This window comes from Tenebrio molitor, chromosome 1 (assembly GCF_963966145.1).
Source record: "Tenebrio molitor chromosome 1, icTenMoli1.1, whole genome shotgun sequence".
NCBI lineage: Eukaryota > Metazoa > Arthropoda > Insecta > Coleoptera > Tenebrionidae > Tenebrio > Tenebrio molitor.
This window is the reverse complement of record NC_091046.1, coordinates 5348963-5365614: the sequence shown is the minus strand read 5'-3', so window position 1 is coordinate 5365614 and position 16652 is coordinate 5348963. Positions and strand designations below refer to the sequence as shown.

The 16652-nt window shown below is 34.3% G+C and overlaps 1 protein-coding gene, 1 long non-coding RNA gene and 4 other non-coding genes across 9 annotated transcripts in view; all 6 read left to right on the top strand.

Annotated features, from left to right (window-relative positions):
• The window catches only part of Sh (Potassium voltage-gated channel protein Shaker), a 227652-nt gene that overhangs the window by 53642 nt on the left and 157358 nt on the right, over positions 1-16652 (top strand). The window lies entirely within an intron of this gene.
• Positions 1474-1545, top strand: TRNAP-UGG (transfer RNA proline (anticodon UGG)). Its single transcript has one exon. It is a non-coding gene; the product is annotated as a tRNA-Pro (tRNA).
• On the top strand, positions 1900-1971 carry TRNAP-UGG (transfer RNA proline (anticodon UGG)). The gene has a single exon. It is a non-coding gene; the product is annotated as a tRNA-Pro (tRNA).
• Positions 2638-2709, top strand: TRNAP-UGG (transfer RNA proline (anticodon UGG)). Its single transcript has one exon. It is a non-coding gene; the product is annotated as a tRNA-Pro (tRNA).
• On the top strand, positions 3848-3919 carry TRNAP-UGG (transfer RNA proline (anticodon UGG)). The gene has a single exon. It is a non-coding gene; the product is annotated as a tRNA-Pro (tRNA).
• Positions 10990-11707, top strand: LOC138122425 (uncharacterized). Its single transcript, XR_011156495.1, has 3 exons — positions 10990-11076; positions 11313-11504; positions 11564-11707. It is a non-coding gene; the product is annotated as an uncharacterized lncRNA (long non-coding RNA).

Sequence of the window (16652 nt, the reverse complement as noted above, 5' to 3'; positions counted from 1 at the left end):
AAATTTATGAATGGGATAAACATCTGTTTTAAATTCTACGCAAAGCTACGACGAAATGACAAATTAAAAAGTGACGTAGGTAACTAGCGGGACGAAGTGAGAAAAGTCTACTCAATATTTTTATTTGTACGTACCTACACATTTTTTGCAATCCCACAATGTCGTTATCTGGGGATAAATGTGTATTGACATGCAATAAATATATTAATTTTATTACTGATAACATTGCGAAATATTATCACGATCCGTTGGTGTCAATTGATTGAAAGCAGTGGCGTAGGATATTTTGCAACTGAATCTTTAAAAAAGAATATGGAAATTTTTTTATATGTAGCTTCAGAAAGTGTGTTCAGAAATAAGACAAATTTAGATCAATTCTCATTTCGTAATTAAATTAAATATTCTAAAAAGTTTCCAAACTTGTTTTACCTAAGACTAAAATATTTAGAAGAAGGAGAGATTGGTAGAGATGTTGGATTCTCTCATGGGCTGTGACCTTGGAAATCTGCGCGAAGGCGGAGCGATAAACCAGTGAAAAATTTTTAAACGAAAACTGAAAACGTCGATTGCTTTCAAATTCAAATATGTAACGAATGACTATGTTTTCCGGTCGGTTTGTAGCACGTACCTGAGACCGATATTCGTCGTTTGCGCAGATATGACTCATAGCCCATGAAAGAATCCAAACTCTACCAGAATAAATCAGTACAATAAATAAGTAAATAAATCAATACAAATTAAGAAACCTTCTATTGGTAGAAAAATGTTTTTAAATGTTAATGATAGCTTTGCAAGAATATTCTTTATTAAAAGTTAGTCTTTTTACTTTAACTTATTCAATTCTTATTGTAGTAGTATTTATAAATACAATTGTACGTATAAGTAAAACAATTCCGTTCCACAAAATTTCAATCATATTCAGATCTGGCGTTTAGGAGCTAGTTGGTGTTTTGCATTTTTTTTTTTTCTTATTTTCTAGATTGTGGAAGGTGACAGCATATTATAATAAAAGTTGTTGCTCACTATATTCTGATTTTTAACTTATTTTTGTTCAAGTAGGGAATTAGGTACCATTTTTGCTGAAGTAAAGATTTTTGTTTGAATTTTATTGTGTTGAAAACATAGGAAAAGTCATCTCAAATTCAGAACAAAGCCCCTTTGAACGTATGTAGAACATAATAGGTAAAAGAGTCCGAATGTTTCCGCTTTAGCTGCGAATTTCAAGGAGCTTGGGGACCAATTGGGCAAACCACACGATCAAATGGGATCCTTAATTTTAAGTAACGGTAGTGAGTGTGGGAAAGTTATCCTAGAAAAGGAAAATACCACGTTCGATTTCGGTTTTTTTTTAACAGAATAGATCACAAAATATCTTGTTAACGAAGTATGTACTAATTTGGTAAGGTGAGATGTATTGCAAAATTTTGAATTAAAGGAGATCATGGGATAAATTATTTATTTATTGTTTATGTCGGCTCAATGGTCTAGGGGTATGATTCTCGCTTTGGGTGCGAGAGGTCCCGGGTTCAAATCCCGGTTGAGCCCTATTTTGCTTGCGAATAATCTTTTGTGACATTTTTTTTTACTGATAACCTAAAATCCTATAGCCTGCAATGCACTTTTAAGCCAAAGTTATGTAGTAGAACTAATATCTACACTAAATTAAACAATAATTTATTCGACGTCAACTGAAGAACTTGGCGTAGAGAGTAATACGCATTTAATTGCTTTAAAATCTTCTGTTGAATCTTTACTTAGTTAAAACTCGAAGAACCTATGAATTCTCCAACTTAATGTTTAACCTTTACATTTAAGCAATTACGGAAAGTCATTCTTTAGTAGATACCAACTGTAGTGCGTTTGGATTTCGTAAAAAAATTTAACAAAATTGTTTATATCGGCTCAATGGTCTAGGGGTATGATTCTCGCTTTGGGTGCGAGAGGTCCCGGGTTCAAATCCCGGTTGAGCCCAATTTTTAGTCATCTTTTTAATTTTGTTTTTTGGACAATTTACCAAATCCTTGTAATAGCTTTGTAATATTTATGTCTCTAAAACAGATTTACATTTTACGAGTGGTAAAAGTAGTAACGCTGCAACATATTTTTGTCTCTGAGCAGCGGTTTAAACAGTTTCAAGTTAAGTAGCTCAGTGGTTTAAACAGTTTCAAGTTAAGTAAGTAGCTCAGTGAAAGGATGAAAATCTTGTCGTGTCGATGTTATACAATCGCTGTTTAAATATTAAGAGACGTCTTTTTGGGAGCTGGGCGTTTAATTTAACTAACATCGTACCGTATTCGAGTTTCAAAACCAGAGCATTTTACGTTTCGCAACTGGATTATGTTATTTTCTCGTTGTAACCATGTAGCCCGCATACGAAAGCAGAATTGATAAATGTGTTATCTGCATAGAATCTCATACTACGCTTGGTGTGCATTTATTAACAATGGATCGACTACCAAACAAAGTACCTATGTAATCGTCTGAGTGGAAATTTTTACCGCTTAATAAAATTTTCTTTATGGTGGTAATAAATTCTATAATATGTTGCAGATAATACTACCTTAAACTTGTTTATTATTGATTAGATTAATTGTTTATTTCTAGCGATGTTCACGATGAGGCTTTTTTGTTTATATCGGCTCAATGGTCTAGGGGTATGATTCTCGCTTTGGGTGCGAGAGGTCCCGGGTTCAAATCCCGGTTGAGCCCAAATTTTGCTCTTGGAAATATTTTTGTGGATAATGATGTCAGATGCCGTTCGAAAAATAAATGGTGTACAATTTTATAACCGAAAACAAATACGCATTTTTTTTATATAATAGTTACATATTGTCACAGACAATATCAAAATTATATTTTCTATAAATAAGATGAACCATAATTGTTTTTAATTTCACGAAACACAAAAATTACAAATAAATAAAATATTATAAACAATCGACTTTTAATTATTGTCTCACAGTAGATTAGATTAGACTTTAATTAATTTAAGTAGGTAAGTATAAATAATTATTTTTAACACATACAAGCTGATTCACATAACTTGACGAACTTTAAATGCAGCCGGTAACACGTTACTCATTTATAACTTGATTCAAAAACTTGAATAACTTTAAACTTTTGTGTGGTTTGGACATCCCTCACAAAAGTCTCAATAATTATAAAAATTTTAATATTCATTGGAACACGTTTTAATTAACAAAAGACACTTAATTAATTATCCAAAAAGAATTATTGTCAATAATGCCAGCAGTGTCCAGGTTTCATAGTAAATAAAGGTATCAAATTATAACTGAATAATGTATTACTGGCTGCATCTAAAGGGTCGGAAAGTTATGTGAATCAGTCTGTATTTACATAATCCTTGGATTTTTTTTAAAGTATTGAAAATCTGTGAAAAATTTGAGCAGCCTCATTACGATTTGAATTTAAAAAAAATTGTGGTAATTTCTGAAAAGTCTTAACAAATTGCTATCAAAATCATAAAATCATTTAAGACAAATTTTTCTATTAAATTTTTTCTGCGTTTAAATTACAGATTCATAACACTAATAGAAGTTCTGGTTTTTGAGAGAAAGAAAGAAAATAGGTATTTTTCGTTCATTTTCATTTCTACAAAAATATATTTGAAACAGTAAAAATGAACTGAACCGTTCACCATTGTTAAATTTTATAATAATAATTTCTTCTAAAACAATTTTTTTACGATTTAGAGAGAAAGTTCTTAGACATTTATGATATTTGCAATAAGATAATGATAAATTTATTACTGTTTTTTGATAAACAAGATTGGTAAATGTTTTTAATCAGTGATTGTGCACGAGATAAAACAATCATTATTTATAACGGCTCAATGGTCTAGGGGTATGATTTTCGCTTTGGGTGCGAGAGGTCCCGGGTTCAAATCCCGGTTGAGCCCATGTTTTTTCTCTTCAAACAACTTTTTTCTCATTTATCGAGAACTATAATAATCTTTTTCTATTTTGCACGTATAACACAGTTAGTACAACACTCAAACGGGTTTCGAAAAGGAGGTCTTTTCGATACGCGTTTCAGGAACATTTACTTAAATTTTTAATGTTGGCAGTGACTCATAGTGAGTTGTTGCTACGTGGTCACTGCACTTCACGACACTTTAAATTCAAAACTTACAATTGTTCGTCTATTTAACAGCGTTACTAACCCTTATATTTGCCAAATATAATTTTCCTAGCATTATGTTTTGAACTTTTTTTAAATTTAAGGGGCAAAATAGAAAAAATATTGTATTATACACCTTTTATAGGCCATTTTGTCGCACTTGTTTGCTTTATAACACTCGTCGCTGCGCTCTTCGTGCTCTAAAAAACGCGTGTTATAAAACTCGTATTATAATTTACGGATTTTTTTTTATTGTGAACAAAAACTTTCGTATAGCTTAATTTTATTATCTTGAAAAATGTATTCCCAAAATCGTGTAAGAATGAGATTTTTTTCTTTGTTCGGTATATATGTAATTGTATATCTTTTCTGAGAACATTGTGAATTTCGCGCGGAGGTTAAATTTGAAAAAACCGTGAAAGACATATTTTTTTTAAATTATGGATTTTAACAAGAAAATGGTGCGAAAATTAGATCTTTGTCTTAGTCGCAACTTAAAGGCAAATTGCGTTAATTTTGAACAGTAAAATTAGAGGTATATTGATCATAGTAGAAAAAATGAAAGAAATTCTGTTTACTTTTTTAAACAGTTGTTAAATTTATTCTTCCGGTTCCTCCAAACAGGAAAAGGATATTTTACAATTGCATTTGGGAATCCTGGAAAGGCAGCTCTTTCATGTGTAGCTTCTCTGATAGCTGCAATCCCTTCTGAACTGCATAAAATTGCTTTCGCACATGTGAAACGGAGATTAAAAATCGAAAAAATCCAGACATCAATCGCAAAATTGAAATTCCCATTCCAGCCTTTCGCAAAAGGGCCTCAAGCAAACAATAAATTCCTGCAGATTCTTCCGGACCTTACTTCTAACGAATTTGTCCGAAATGCGAGCACATCCAGAACAGGAATCGACTTAAGCCATGTTGAAATTTTAAAAAGGCAAATTGTAAACTACACCATTCGGTCTTGTATTCGGATTCGAATGGCCAGACCGCTAAATAAATGATGATTGACGCAAAAGCTCCATCTATTCTGATCACGTACAATGCGAGCGACGTTTTCAATAATAATACCTACCCCCTCTCGACGATAACGTGTCTGAACACTTCCTGCAATCTCTAACCGGAAGTTTTCAATATGTTCACCCTCCAAACACCTGTCCATATCTTCCGTTCCCGTTTTGGAAGTCGCCTTCGAGCTCGAGGTTATTTCAGTTTTGTACCCTCCAAGCTCGAATTAAAACGGAATTTATGACGTTCATTACAACACGAAATTTAAATTTACAAAGAGTGGATGGGTAAAAGGGGTGCCGCGGCTTGATGGGGATTGGCGCAATTAAAAGGAGTGATAAAAAGTGGACTTGCAATTGATTTTAATTGCAGAGATGGATACATACTACAAGTGCTTGGAATATAAAATTGAAAAAATAAACGAGCTTTTGCTGTAGTATTTTAAGCGAGTTTTTAATAACAACTAGTTTTATTCTTAACTAATAATTTGCACTAAATTATCATTAAATTGATCATTCCTGATCTGTTCGGAAAATACCATTCAGCGAGATCCAACGACGTCACCTCTGTTCGCGACACAGGTGCATATTCGGCAGAATTCCAAACACGTCCCGACTATTTTTGCTGTAACGAAAGAAATAAAATGATAACTGTATTTTTGGTTTTATCGAAATAAAGTAAGATTACCTGGGATAGCCCACATTTATTTGCAGAATAAAAAAAAAATTAGTGCATTTTTATTAAGTATATCCCATTTTAGATTTGCTTATTTCACAGCTGAAATATCGGTTTGCCTCAGAGTGACGATAATTTTTTAATAATATTAATATTCATGGGTTTAAATAATTAATGAAAAATGAATCCCACCGGTTATTAGTCCGTGTAATTTATTTAATTTTGCAATTAAAGCATTATAAAATAATTTGTCCCCGACCGTTAAAAATAAATTTCGAGTCTAAATTTACAGCCAGGTTATAAAAGCAACGCGCACATGCAAATCTCCGTTTAATTTATTTGCAAATCATTGCACCGGAGCTCATACGACCGTAATAATTAATTTAATTTTAAGTTGGTTCAAATTTATGATCGCGTAATTTCGATTTGAGTGCTGAATCCGCGCAGTGCAATTAGTTCGAATGTATTGTTTCATTTCAAAATTGACTCACCTTAATTAGCGATACAATTTAATCGCGCCGCCCAAAACCCAGAGATAAAAGAAGTTAGCAAGATCAGGGTTGTTGTTGTTGTTGTTGGAGTTTTCGAGTGTAGCTTTTCTAATTAAATAATCGCCAAGATGGAACACGGAAACTCGTCTGCTATTGTAAAGTGCAAACGTTTTTGGAATTTAATCTGATCTAATTTCGTCCGGTACAAAGACGTGTTAACTGAAATTTCTTTGGGACAACGTGACGGAATAAACTGGCAAAGCAATTAGCCGCTCGGAGGGACTTTTTAAAAATTGTTTTGACGCCGAGTTTTATTTAATTTTTAATCGCGAATGTTTGAACGTATTTTTTTTAATGTTCTTAATTAATTGTATTGTCACAAGCAGTTGAGCATCCTTGTTTGTACAAGTTCGACAAAAAGCACGGAAAGCCGATGACAAAATAATGCTTTTGCAAGACAGGACACCAGACTGCCAGTTAGTGTCCGCGCTCGTTTAATCCCTGTCCTTTGAGCCAAGATCCTGGATTAAGCGAGACTTCCCGTCGAATCGAGTTCCTCTTTAATAATTCCCGCTCGACAATACGAAGTGGAACCTCTTGAGAAATATCCGCGGAGGTATGATTCCTTTCGCAACATCCAGTGTCTCGTCGCTGCCACTAAATTCAATTAAAATTTGATCGAAAGTTTTTCCAGCAGCGTAATCCAAAGTTGGCGATGAGAAAAGCATCAATCGGAAAATAAAAACAATAATCGTTAGGGTGGGAGTTTTCCTCCGGGATCATCATCGTTAAGAAAGCATTTGCGAAAATCACCACCCCGAAACGTCCCTTTATCTCGCATCCAGGTCTTGCATGCCGGTTTTAATTAGGTTTATGGCACGAATCAAGTTAAAACTTCATTCGTGAAACATGTGTCTGGTCGGGGGTGGCGGATCGTCAAAAGTGAGAACGTAATAAGTAGGAGGCTTCGAAGGTGGTCGATAGTGTAGATTGTAGATAAGCCGGCGTAACCCATAGCTCACCTACATTACATATTTTAGGTTTTCCTATATATTCCAGACCGTTGGTGCGCCGGGGTAAAAATAAACTCACCCGGACGATATCATAACGCTTTGATTTATTCGAGCCGCACGATATTTTTATTCGAAACAGGGTAAATAAGCGCTCATGGGTGTAATGCGATAGGTTTGCCGATTAATGCGAGAAACCCGCATCGTATTTTTTTATGCATATTAAAGTGCCCGCCCTGGGGGCACGGGAATGCGGATGCCGCCGCCGGGCCGTACGGGGGAATTCCGCACATTGAGCATAAATCACGAAATTATTTACGTGCTCTGTTCGTGGCGGTAAAGATGGGGCGCAATAAGAGATTTTCGCGATTATGTTTACAAATTCGTCGGGGGGCGGCGAGTCTTGACCGCCAATTAAACGTGTAAAGGCAGTGATGTCGAGGGTGTTATTCACGGTACATTTGAGGGTTAAAACGAGACCCGGTTGAGATTTTATTAAAAACCGCAATGGAACGCTTAAAGAATTGAATATGGGTGGTAGAGGGTGAAATAGAAATTTTCGAGTCGGAGTCGAGCTTAGCAAAGGGGAAAATACTTTAGATTTGATTACGGAGCGTACAAGAATATTTTAAGAGGTGAAAAAAGGGCGATATTCAGATTGAGGGGTTAAATTCAGACTCGTCGAGCTGGAATTTCATTTAAAAAAGGGTTGGCGGTATGGATGGAGGTAATTAAAATTCATATCGCGAGTTCGATCCGGTCGAAATTCAATAAGGGGAAATTTGTCGTTTAGCGACTTTTCGGCGCTTCCTCGTGCACTTTCCGAGAGAGAAGTTTTCAGGTTAATTCGGAATCTAAATATTTTCGGTATCGGTGCGGGATGGTAACCATCTTTGCGGAGGAAAATTGGATTTTGGCTTTTTGGTACACAGAAAAAATATTTTCGGGAACAATCGACAAAGAGGAAAGGCGGAAATAAAAAATGGAGGAGTGAAAGAGTTTTATGTATGCTTAAAAGTATGTACAGTCGCGAGCATTAAATCTTTATCGTCAAGGTCATTTCGAAATTTCCCGCTACTGTCACAAATGAAAAATTTTGCCTGCTTACTTAGGGCCAATGTCAGTAAAACTCCAATAAAAAAAAATGTCAAAGTTTTATTCTAAACATTCAAAATTATGGCCCTAATATCGTATTTTAACAGGAGTAAAAATTATTTCACCGATGTCAGAAGCTAGAACCCAGGTGGGATTTCCAAAAAGTTGACAAGATTTTTACAAGACAAGACAAATAGAATTTATTAGAGGTTATGCCTGTTTCACATTAGAGCACTTTCCATTATGTCAAAAAATGACCTTGACGACCAAAATTTATTGCTCGCAACAGTATATGCATGTATCGGGTGTTCATTAAAATTTTCAGTCAAAGTTGGCGTTGAAGAGTCGATTGTGAACGCACCACTCGTCAGTCTGTCATCAAATGTCAAGCAGATTAAAAACACAAAGAACGCAATAAGTGAGGTTAGATTTAAACAGCTTTACCAGAGTTTTAATCCGTGGTGCGTTCACAATGGACTCTTCAACGCCAACTTTGATGAGAAATTTTAATGAACACACTATACAATAGGTATACAATGTTATTTAGAAAGTCAATATGAGTAACAAAATTTTTTTGTAGGTATTTCATTTTTTTTAATCTTTCTTGCAAATTTAATACTTCTTTTGAAGCTTTTCAGCTATTTTTGTTTGTTTGTATCTTTTTCCTGATTTGTTTTTCTTTTCTTGCTCTCTTTGTGAATGTTTCCATTAGTTTTTGTCATAGTTCTTAGGAGCTCTGATTCACCTTCCCCTAATTTTTCATGCTTTATTCATCTGCTTTTTACAAGTTGCTCTTAGTTTAGTGCTTTCTACTTTTTTGTTTTTCAGCGTTCAGTTTTTTTATTGTTTTTATTAGATTCTGAATTTTAAATTAATCCTAAAATTTGTCTTCCAAGTCAACAAGATGTTCTCGAAGATTATTTTCGATATTAAATCTTGTTCATGAAATATTTATCTGCCAAACACAGAAATAACACAATTCTTTTCCTGTCACTGTTTTTTTGTTCTATTTTTATTTTGCTTTACAGACTTTTCAATTTTTTCAGTTACTTTATGAAAATAGGAACACACTGAGAGGGAAAAAAGTACCACCTTGAAAGAGCTCCTTATTATCAGATAGCACACCAGTATTTTTAATATTTCAAGAATGTTTAGAATCAAAATGTCAACGTGAATTTTCTGGTTTCATAAGTTTTTTTATAATCTCCATGTTCCTCGCCGTTGCCACTTTTGAAATAGTACTTTATGCAACAAGTGTATAAAGTAATAGTTTTTTCCACAAAGAAGAAGTTTACTACACGAGCCGTACGCCAGTGACAAATTTCGGTGCATGTATTTACGTAACGCCCGAGTAAAAACGTTTCAAGGCTTTTTACTTTTTTCATTATTGCCATATTTTATGCACTAAAAATAGTGATATACATACGTAGTACTTTCACGGATTTCTTTAAACGATATTCCATTTAAATTATTTTACAATTGCACTGAATTTTGTACATTTTCTCCATGTACATTGCATAATGCAAAATTCTCTCCAGTTAAGGCAAAATTGGAATTAATTTAAGTTTTTGAAAAACTGCCCGAGTTATGTATGGAAGCTGGAAACGCTGGAAACATCTTAATTGCTTATTTGGATCCTGCAGTTCGTGTTCTGCACTTGTTACTCTGTCGTGTCTAAGCTCGGGAATAGAACCAAGCTCACTAAGTATCAGCGTTTCTTTCTTTCATTTTGTGAAGGTCCGCGGGAGCCTTTTCTTGCACGTCTTGCCTTCCGTTTAGTTAAAATTCCCAGATGCTGCGAGCTATTTATGTTGAAAACAAACCGCATTTCTTTCATTTGCCCGTAAATCCGGAAAGAAACATCGTCCCCGCCTCAGGACGAGCCAGTCCTATCGATTCTCCTGAATTTGATATAAGAAGTAGGTAATTATAGCCGGGACCTAGGGCAATAAATATCGTCTTGAATACAGTCGTTTTTCTTGCCATAATCCCATCTCCTGAATTGATAAAACGGTGGTCGTTGTAATTTCAACTAACATTACTTACATTCCGTCCCATTAATCTTGCAGCCTTTGAAATGGTAAAGGTGGAAGTGTTTATTATCCCCGAATTCTGGTGTTCGCCGCCACCGCGCCGCCCTTTATCCGACTTACAACGCACGTATTAAATGGTAATATCTTCGCCGACTGTCACACAATTTCAGACGTTAATTGGCCCACGTGAAAACGTTCAAATGGAGGTGTTGGGACACATGAAAACGTGTTCCGTCGATAAATTGGCGAGATAACGGACGTGTTGCGGTTTGTTTTCGATATTTAACAAAGGCCCACGGTTTAATGTTTAATCACCGCTTGATCCGCCTTTATGGTTTTCATTGTGACCAAGTGCCATTCATTATTCGGTGCTTTATTCGTGGGCCGGACCAGAAAATAAATTTATAAATCAAATTGTACATTGTTCTTTTTTTCTCGTTTTGTTGCCAAATCGACGGGTCAGATTTGGAATGGGAAAATATATCGTACCCGTTAAATTTTAATCAATCAGTTCGTACAGCAAAGATAAGGTTAAATTGAATTTTTCGGATGAAGTGTAGTCCATTTATCGTCTTGGGTGGGTTCCAACTTTCTTTATCTGCTGCCGGAAAGAAAAGGATAACGGTGAGCTAATATAGTGTCACGTGTTTGTGCTTGTTTATTTTCAAGGGTCGTGAGAAATTTCGAGTATTAGATTGATTAGTAAAATCCATCAAGAGAGTCCTCTTCCCTAAAGGGCGCTTTGCAGTGAAAATGGTTAAAAACTTCTCAATAAGAAAGAAACTTATAAATTAAAAACAAGATTTTTTATTGTTCTTCTTTATTTTTCTTAATTGAACAATGATTTAGTGTCTTTTTAGTGATTTTGCCATTTGGTCAAGAGAATTTGAAAACAACAAATATCACCAAGGAAGGATTAAAAGTATGAAATGAAGAAAAGTATAGAAAAGATTTTCAAAAATTTTCAAAATCAACCATTTTAGTTTTTTCGAAAATTTATACTTACGATTTATCTTCCGAGTATAACGCAAAACTTCATCATTCATCAGAAGGTAATTTTTGATTTTTGATTTGTAAAATATTTTGTTAATTTGAAATGTCGTTCGTCAAGTTCGATGGACTATTTCATTGGAGCAAATGGAAGGAGTCAAAGAAACATTTTAGAAAGAAAGAATTCAGCCAAACCTAAAGAGAAAGATGAAAACTATAAATAAGTCTTAAACAAGAAAACGAGAATTCTGAAAGCATTTCTGACTGGTGGAAATTTATTTAAAAAATAAATTTGACTGACAGAAGGCATCTGCATATATACTAAATTCAAATGGTGTGACCAACCCTCTTCCAATTAAATGAAATTATGAAGTTTACATTAATTTTAAACAATTTGGTTGTTTTACTACGATTTTTTAGATATATACAGGATGTCCCGAAGATGGCGCACTTCCGATGCACTACGGTGTAGAAGAGATTATCATAAACGTGAGAAAAATGTTAAAAAAATTCTATTGGACTTATTTGCTGATTTGGCGGTCTTTGAAAGTGGCACTTAACAGGTCAATTATTTCGAAATAAATGTATTAAATTGTCATGAAAACTACCTCTAATCGTATATATTATCACAAAGTACAAGATCACTCACTATCAATATCCGATTCTGCATAATCGCAGCCTATGTCTGTGCTCTTCAATCTCTGTATAAAGACGGGGACTTTCCCGGAAATTTGGAAAATTTCAAAAATTCTGCCTACTCATAAATCTAAAGATCGAAGTGTGATAGAAAACTACAGACCAATCTCAATAATTAATAATTTTGCTAAGATTTTTGAGTCTCTGATCTTCGACCAATTGTATTTTGCACTTTCTAAATTAATATCACCCAGTCAGCATGGATTCATACGTGGTAGATCCACAACTACCAATCTTTTCTGCGCTACACAACTCATATCTGACTCTATCGATAAGGGTTTCCAAACTGATGTAGTATATCTTGACTTTTCAAAGGCATTTGACTCCCTGGATCATAACATTTTAATCCAAAAGCTTCAGTTTGTCGGTGCTTCTCCTATGTTGGTGAAGTTTTTCTGTTCCTACCTGCAAGGTAGAAAGCAGTACGTCCATTGTTATGGGTATGACTCAGGGTCTATAGATGTCACTTCGGGTGTACCACAGGGCTCTGTTTTGGGTCCTTTGCTGTTTCTGGTTTTTATTAATGATATTGGTGACAAACTAACTGTACCTTTTTTCTTGTTTGCCGATGATGCCAAGTTGTTGAAACAAATTAGCGAATGGTCTGACTGTGTTACGCTACAGGCAAACTTGGACGAAATAATGAACTGGTGTACAAGAAACAAGCTCAGTCTCAACATCAGCAAATGTCAAGTGATGTCTTTTTCTTTGAAAAAGGAAAATATCAGATTCGATTACACCTTAAGTTTGAATCTCTTGAACAGGCCAGAAACAGTAAAGGATCTTGGTGTAATTTTTGACCGTAAGTTATCGTTTACAAGCCATATTGATCATGTGGTGTCTGATTCTATGAAGCAGCTGGGTTTTTTGATTCGAAACTCGCGGGATTTCCAAAGCAGTCGTACTCTCACAATGCTTTTTAATGCATTTGTAAGAAGTAAACTTCACTATGCTTGCATCATATGGCAGCCGCATCATAATATTCAAGCAGCTAAACTAGAGCAGATCATACGAAAATTTCTAAAATACATTTATCTTCGGGATGTTGGTGAATATCCTCCCATTGGTATTGCGCAGACATATCTTCTAAATCGTTTTGACTGTGTCAGCTTTGCTACTTCTTGCAAAAAAGCGTTAGCAATATTTGCTTTCAAACTCCTGCATAATATTTTAGACTGTTCGGAAATCTTATCCCAGTTAGCATTTAATGCTGGATCTCGTGGCACGAAATCGCGGCATTATAGACTCTTTTATCTGCCAGCTCATAGAACAGACGTAGGCAAATTTTCACCATTGTGCAACATGTGCAGATTGGCAAATGACCTGCATTGCCAATTGGACCTATTTTCTTGTACCTTGAACTGCGTCAAATCGAGAAATTTCAGCAGTATTTGATACATTTGCATATGCAACTAATGTCAGTCTAGAGCATTCAGGCTATACAGGTACTTCTCATTCTCTTGATGTCATTAATTTTTAACAGAACCCTATAATTGGAATTCTTCTGTTGGGTTCTTTGAATAATAATAATAATAATAATAGAGAATTCAGAAGTTTAGGAAATCGTAAAAATTATCTTAAATTCACTGGCAACACTGTAAGGTAATGATGTACGAGTATATACTTTGTTTACATTGTACTATCATTTTTGCAATAATTGATTTTTTTGTCCGAAAATTTTTTTCCATATTTTTTTCATGTACATTTAAACATCCTCGATCAGGTAGTAAGTAGTGAGTGCGTCATTTTCGGGACAGCCTTTAGAATGACTCTTGAATGAGAGACACACATTTTGACGCCAAAAATAATAAAACGGAAAAGGGAATAAAAAATAGACTTTTTTCAATTAACATAATTTTTTTATAAGTTTTACATTTTCAACTTCTGTTTATTTTGTACGATTTTTTAAAAGATGTTAAAAAAAACATCGTTGAGAATTTTAAATTTTAAAATAATAATCACTCACGAATTTTTTTGGCAAATGAAGAATAACAACCTTAGGGAAAATACATTTATACATGAAATTAAAATATGTATAAGAGAAGGAAATATAAAGAATAATGAAAAATATATTTTTTGAAGATTATAATTTTCAACCAATTAAAGCTTCACTAAAAACATTTTTAGAAACATTTCATCGGCTAAAAGCAATATTTTTCTCCAAGACAGAAATTATGATTTTGTTATTTTTGTCTGTAACAGTCTCCTCTTGCTTTTCACACACATTAACATTTAACCTAGAATAAACTACGTAATGTGAAGGTTACAGTGGTAGAGAATAATATAAAATGGTTCATCCGTTAATAATGTGTAGCATCACGTTCTTAACTGCAGTTGTAGTTTACTTTAAGGCACTAATGTTGTTCATTCTTGGTACAACAAGTCATTAGGCGTCTATTAAAACAGCATTTAGAAAGGGGAAAGGTAAGAAAATTTTAATTAAGTGAATGCTTCAGATAAGACGTAAAAATTTCCTAGCCTCGTCTATTCATTTACGTATTCTTCCCTCATTAAAACTGTTAATCTGATCGTTAATTTTGTCGATTTTGAAAACGGTAGTCTTCCCAACTCGGAAGAGTTAATAAAGTGGAACGAGAATTAATAATAGACATAAATTGTATTTTTGATTAAAAAACCTCGTATTGTAGAGCCTTTTCAAGTTTTAATAGAATAAAGGAAGTCGACTGCTTTTGTTTTATGTGAAAAGGGTTCCGGTTAATCCCCCTTTTAAACATGAAAGACAAGAAGTTTTATTTGAAATGTATCGTGAACAACTCGTTTGATCTCCATCTCGTTCAGTAATAAAAAATCGCTGTGCATGTTTCACATCCAATTTTCTAAAAAAATTTATTTCTCGGAATATGTATCATTTATATTCGAGGCCATAAAAAAATCAGTTCGCTTTATGACAACGTCACTAAAATTTGTTGGCCAGCTTTGCCAGCTTTAATACCGTAATTAATGATTTCCATTGTGCTTCGAAGTGTATCTCGTATAAAATTTGTGTCAACAACGTTACTGTATTCCCGATATCCCGGACATGACGTCGACTAATAATTTACAGGGATTATCAGATTAATCCCGGACCAGCTTTATATACCGCATTACACGAATGAAGAGATCAATTTTTACAATCGAGCTTATATACGGCAGCGAGAAGAGCGTTTCTTATACAAATCTGATCGCAAAATTCGATATTTATTGTGATATAATGGAAATCTGGTCGAGTCCTGGCAGGACGCCATAATGCATCTCACCTATTATACAATTTAAATGGCGTTTGAAACGGGAAAATTGGCAGTTCACGTCGGACTGTATTTGTATTTATGTGATTAATGTCATTAGCTATTATCGAAAGGAGCTTTTACCGGAGCCGCGCAAAAATTAGACTTATTGTCGCGATGACACTGAACCAAAGCTCAGGACACTTGAAATGCAAGAATTACGGAAAATAATCACTTGCGAAGCTGTACATTCTCGATAAACTCGCTCCATAAATTTTATTTTTACCGTTTTCCTGATTCATTAAATTCCCACGATAAGATTTTTTCTTTTACTCCTCGAATTCCAAGCAATGAAAGCGCAATTTGTTGCAGCATAATTATTATTTATTGTGACGATAGAGCTCACGAAAGCTTTTTATTTTGTCGGGAGGTTTTACTCGCTGCATGCACCGAGAAATTTTATTTAAAAAAAATGATGAGGCGAATGTAGCTGGATTGAAACGGGCATGTTGTGTCATGTAATGTTTCACGCTTTCTGCCCAGAAGTATTACACGTAAGTCGTATTGATTAACCATCACCTATGCAATATCCCATTTCATAACTCCGGGAAAGGTGAATTTTACCAGCTCTGCCGGAGTATGAACCGCATAAATCATTGTTATTGCAATTTTTACATAAATACCGTGTCTTCTGCATGGTGCAAAAATTGCGATAAGTCAAGCGACTAGTTGAGCAGCAAATTTGTAGGGTAAGGCACAAAGAGCAAAAAGGAATGGTTGATGTTGTTACAAATATGCCAACAAAATTTATCAACGTGGTGGATTTTAAATTGAAAATTTTCCTGTGCTTGGCAGAAACGTAGTTCCATATTCGGGTCGTCCGCGTTAAAAGTTCGGATGGGTTTATCTGTGGTACTTTCAAGTTTAAAAAATTTAATACTACAGAGTGATAATGGGTCTAACAACGGCCTGACGCAACCAAATAAACATATGTCTCAAACGAGTAGATCTCAATTGATCTTTTTTAATGAATCCAAGACTGTTTTTATTAAGACAATAACCTGAAATGTATTTGTGTTTAAATAAAAATAACCTAAAAGATCTACATTAATTTAGACGTCAAATTAATATCAAATTTAAAAAAAAATGAAACCAACTATGCTTAATTTTTTTTTTATAAATATACATGATCCACGAAGGCGATGAAAATGTATAACTGGTTGCGTTTCAATATTTGTAAGGCCCACTATTACTCGTGAATAACTCTGTATTGTCGATTACGAAAATCAA